Source organism: Bufo gargarizans, chromosome 2, assembly GCF_014858855.1.
Source record: "Bufo gargarizans isolate SCDJY-AF-19 chromosome 2, ASM1485885v1, whole genome shotgun sequence".
NCBI lineage: Eukaryota > Metazoa > Chordata > Amphibia > Anura > Bufonidae > Bufo > Bufo gargarizans.
Window position 1 is genome coordinate 726,922,371 of NC_058081.1, and position 6,000 is coordinate 726,928,370.

Below are 6,000 nucleotides of genomic sequence, written 5' to 3' on the forward strand. Positions count from 1 at the left end.
AGTGATAATGCTCCCTAAGAGTGCCCACATTAGTAGCAATATCCTCTATATTGTGCCCAATAATAATGCCCCCTCAGTAGTAACAATGCCTCATAGTGCACCCAGTAGAAATAAAGCCATCTATAATGTCCTCAGCAGTAGCAAGGTCCTTCTATGAAACCTCTTTTGGTGCCTCCAGTGGTAATAATACCAATTTATAGGAAACCCCTACAGCATCCCCAGTAGTTATAAGGCCTACTGTAGTATGCCCAGTAATTATAATGCACCCTGTGGTAGCCCCTTTATTTATAATACCCCTTGTAGTGTCCCCAGTAGTTATAATGTCCTCTACAGTGCCCCCAGTATTTATAAGACCCTCTGAAGTAGCCCCAGCAATTATAATGACACCCGCAGTACCTCCTGTAGTTATAATGTGCCACAGTATTTATAATGCACCCTATAGTAGTACTCCACTATTTACAGTATAATGCACCCTGTAGTGATAATGCCCCCCTGTAGTGTCCCACTCTTTATAATGCCCCCTGCAGTGTTCCGTGTATTTTTTTATTTTTATTTTTTATAATTGTATGTTTTATAGATTTTTAACCATTAAGGTCAAAATACAAAGTACAACTATCAGACTTTTTGTTCTTTACAGCAAGTCCACTTACACTGGACATACATGCATACATGAACCAGAATACTCTTGTATTACCTTTTATTATATACAACCTTAAATGATATAACCACATAAAGACAAGACGAGAGTACAAAAGGAAGGGTCGGGGAGAGAAAAAGAAGAAGTACAGAAGGTCATCTCTAATCCACTGTAGGTAATGCGTGGCGTCAGTTGACCTACAACTGTTAGGTGGCGTCCCCATTTCATTACTAATTCTCAAATCTATTCCACTCTTCCCATACCTTGTAAAAAGTGTCAACCTTGTCCGACAATAGGGTGGTCAAATATTCCATACTCCTCACATCTCTAATCCTCGCTCTCAGTTCCTCATATGAGGGGGGGCAGACTGTCTCCAGTGTCGGGCTATTAGACACTTAGTCCGCTGTATGTGTTGGACTATCCTGGTTTTTCCCTTGGGGAGGGTTCTCGGGAAGACATTAAGTCAATAGCACATGGGTTCCAATGGGATCTCCAACGATAACACGTCATTGATCAGTTTCTAAACCATACCCCAAAAAGGGCACACCAGGGGGCAACTCAGATGAGGTAGTGAGCAGCTGATAAAGAGATGGAATACGTCCCTCTGTAGATGCGGTCAGTTTACACAGCTTTTCAAAAGGTGCAGGCAAGGAGACGGTCTGCCCTGCAAATAGGGAGGTATAGAAATGAAAGATCTGCAGATAAGAACAATGAGATGCCAGGGGTAGGTTACACCTCGTTCTCAGGGTATCGAATGGGAGAGGTTTCAACGTGACATAATCAACTATGTCTACCAGACGGAATAGTCCGTGTTGGAACCATGGACGCGAGAAATCCGAGGAGGTGCTTTGGCCCGTGTAACAGCCGCCTTGCAGATATAACCCCCTGTAGTTCACCCTGTATAATAATGACCCCTAACGTGCTCTCTGTATTATAATGTCTCCTGTAGTGCAGTTATGTGTAATGCCCCCCCTGTAATAGCCCCAGTAGTGTTGATATAGATATATATTGTGACACAGTAAAAGGTCTGGTCTGGAGGGGAAGGTATTGCATGTGCTGCTGGACTGATTGACAGCCAGGCAGGGGCGTAGCTAAAAGATCATGGGCCCTGGTGCAAGAGTTCAGCTTGGGCCCCCGTCCCTCAGTGCTTGTTGGCAAGGGGCAGGGGAGCACATAGCCTTCCTGCTGCCTGAGGCAAACATTGAAAGGGCACCCCCTCATGCCAAATTCTTAACCTAACCCCTTCCCTTCAGCCAGAGGTATAAATTGACCAGTATGCACTTTCTGAGGTCAAGCACCGGACTGGATCTTAGGTACCGGTCCGGGCTTTGCCGACACCTGACTGTCTTAAAAGCCAGCTGGACGGCAGCAGTGGGGGAAGGCCTGTGCCTGGACGAATGCTTGCCCCAAACAGGTCGACTAAAATTCTCGACTAAACCTTTGGCGTGGACCTGTTGGCAAAGTGTGAACACACGCCTGGACTTGGACTCTTTATGCAGAAACTGCAGCATGGTGTGAATGAACACCAGGACTTTCAACTAAGGTGAAGTTGGTTACTGAGATGTTAAACCTGCTTGTGTGAATAAAACACTCAACTGACTCCAGCTCCATGTCACCATCTGTGATTCTATGATGCAGGCCACGGCTGTTTGGCCTTTTGCCTCGTGCACTGGGTTTCAGGGTGTGTGATGATATGATCACGAAAGCCTGTGCCATGATGGTTCCACTGCCCCACTATAACATGATGCCCCCAAACACAGGTCAGCCACCACCTGAGGTGAGATAATCATCTTGCCTCATGGCAGATGTTGCCCTTCATCAGCTGGGTCTCTTAAACAGATTTAGCTTGGGGATACTTCTAAGGGCATTGTCTAAGTGGCTCCCTTGGTCTACACCCTTTAACCCTTGTAAAGGGATCTGGACTCTGCTGCAGGAGAACCACCAGGACCCTACCTCTCAGAGTAGTCTCTGATCAAGCCATTGCTGACCCACTGGGCTCAGGAGACAAAGTCAGGGTTAGGCCAAAGTCAGGGCAGGCAGCGTTTGTGGGACCCAATAAACAGTACAAAGTCAAGGGTCAGAAAGGAGATCAGACTGAGGTCAGATCGAGCAACTAAGGGTCAAATTCGTGAAACAGAAGTCGGTACACAGGCAGATGGAGGTAGAAACGGCACACCTTTCAGGAATGTGTCAGCCCTACCCTAAGTCTTTGCTCTCTCACTGAGTGAGTAGACAGTCTTAGATAAATATTAAAACCATATCAGCACTTTTGGTTAAACAGACAGCTGTCCCTGATAACACAGGGCGCAAAGTCCATCAAAAGTGGCTACTGAATGCAACGGCACAATCAGCTTGACCAGTTATGATTGTATAACTTGTAATTCTGGGTGCCAGACAGACTATTTTCTCTTGTAGAAGGACGGTTACTATAGACTCTGGTAATTATTACAGAATCTCCCTGGTATGACCTCCTGTAGATGCATGCCCCAGGTTCCTCCAAGTCTCTCAGTCTGAGATCAGTTTGGCCTTTCACCAGGCAGTGATGCAACCGGTCCAATGCTGAACTTGTTTGAGGGCTAATAAGATGCTTCGGTCACAATACACAGCAACTAGCCTCTATCAATCACTTTCACAGTCTCTCGAGTGACCCCTCTAAGGGCTTCCAGTCTCCAAGACAGATTTCTCCCCCTAACCTTCTCCACGGGGCAGTATCTCAGTCTCCACTTCTCCTCGAGCTTCAGTCACTATTTCCCTGCCTCCAACACTGCATGCTCCTCACTGTCTCTCAGCAAGTCTCTCATGCACTCACTGCTGACTCCCTCTGACTTCCATGACCTGAGCCAGATCCTTGAGACCTACAGTCTACTGACTGAGCTGCACTCCATATGGTCTCAGCCACACACCAGTGACGTCGCTACAGGGGGGCAAGGGGGGGCAATTGCCCCCCCAGGTCATTCCTTGCCCCCCCCGGGTGCCCCCCCTGCTGAATCGGGCGCGGGCTGGCGGAGTGTGGCAGCCGCAGAGACGAGTTGACGACTGCGCGAACAGACTTTGCAAACTGCTGCGCTGCCAAGTGCCACTAGTGAGTAAGTACTGTGAGTGATAGACTAACTGAGTGCCTTCAATGTTCTCTCTGCTCCTGGACCTGTCCTGCGTGCTGCGTCACTCTGCTAGGCTAGCTACTAGTGACTTCTTCTTCTTAGACTGTGTAACTTCTGAGCCAGCGGCTGTCTGAGCCTCAGGCCCTCAGCCTGGCCCTGACCTCACCTGGCTGTCTTCCACAGGTGCCCACTGTCTAGGGCTAGACTGCCTAGCCCCTGCTTGGACTGTCAGGAGAGGAGGACAGCAGGACTGGAGACAGGAGTGGACTCAGACTCAGTCGACTGTGGCTGCTGTGGCATTGCAACCTCTCAACTCTGCCTGGCCCTATAGAAAAGAAAACAAAGTAAGAATAAAAAGTTTTAAAAAAAGTATTTACCCCTATACCCCCACTACCTCGCCTTATGGCCTGCCCTGAGCCTTCCCTCCTGCTTGGTTTGCGCCCAGCCCCTCCTCAACCTGTCCCTGATACGGTTACCCCTATAACTTAGGGTATCATGGTACTTTATACAGGGGTAATATAACTAGGGACCCCTGTATAATGTCCCCACTCCCCTGATAGCACTGAGTCCTCCTCAGTTATATTACCCTTGTATAATGTACCCTGATAGCACTTAGTTATAATATTACCCATAATGTCCCCTGATACCCCTCAGTTATATAACTGAGAGTAATCAGGGTACATTATACAGGGGGTAATATAACCAAGGGGTGTCAGGGTACATTATACAGGGGGTAATATAACTTAAATTGCCACCGTTCCACCGTATAATGCCTGATAGGCCTCCTGAGTTATATTACCCGTGTATAATTATGTACCCGGATACCCCTTATTTATATGATCTCGGCGGGGTCATATAACTAAGGGGTATCAGGGTACATTATTATACATGGGTAATATAACTTAGGAGGCCTATCAGGCATTATATGGTGGTTTGCCAATTTTGACCTAGATTATTCAATTCTCCTAGCTGAATTGCAGTTAAATTATTAGCAGAATTGAAAAATCTAGGTAAAAATTGCTGAAATAGAAAATTTCTCACATTCTGCTCACTTAACCAATTGTATATATTGATCTAGATTTTTATATTCTCCTGCTATTCACCTTTCAGTGTGGGTTCACACTAGCGTTAGGGCTTCCGTAAAACCTTTCCGTTATAACATGGTTATAACGGAGCATAACGGAATCCATAAAATGGAGGATGGATCCGTTCTGCTGCCCATAGACTTGTATTGTAACAGAATGCAAAACGGAAGCCTTTAAAAGGCATTCAGTTTGGTTTCCGTCATAATAGAATTCTGTGGGAATCAAAAAAGATTCATCTGGTTCCTGTTATGCAACAAGACAGAAAACAAAGTCCTGTCGACAGGACTTTGTTCTCCGTCTTGCATAACGGCACCCAGACAGGATGAGGCTTTCTCATAGACTTCTATTAGGACAGAGCAAACAGGAATGCCTCTTAAAGGTTTCCGTTTTGCATTCCATCTGGACATTCCGTTATATTCTGTTTGAAACAAAATGGCACAATGCAAATGTGAATCCAGATTGTTTCTGAATACTCAAGCCTACTGAGGAATGAAGGAAACTCTTCAAAGCTTGTCTTTTAAGTATTTGGTTTAATACAATAAAAAAAGCTATCCCTGCAGACCGCAATACTCTCGTATTTTGTTATCTTATTTATAAATACTTATTTTGTATTTTTCAGTAGTATGATTAGCTGGTGAAAATTATTAGTGCCCCCCCATTTTTGACTGTGTATCTTCTGTGCCCCCCCTATATATTGATCCTAGAGTCGCCACTGCCACACACTGACTCACGTCCTGCATCCAGCTCTATATAACCCCTATCTACCTGTCCACAGTACTGCAGAGGCATTTAGTGGCAGCAAATAATATTGCTTGCACATATTTAATGCATTACATACAGTTTGCAGGGGGTTAGGTTTCAGACACTTATACTTTACCCACTTGCAGGTATCATTTAGCAGGGACAACATTAGGGGAAAACCTGTGGCAGAAATCAAAATAAATTAGTTTTTTTTCCTGTCATTTTTCAAATCATTATTTCTTTGGAGTGTGGGAGAAAACCCAAGCAACACATGGAGAACATAGAAACTCCATGCAGATGTTGTCCTTGGTTGGATTTGAACCTATATTCCAGACTGGTTGGTTAATACACGGATTTATTCACTGAACGCTCAAGCAAGTCACTGTTACTGTATTCCAGCCCACAATGTTATCTGCTCAGGTCTACCTGTCACAAC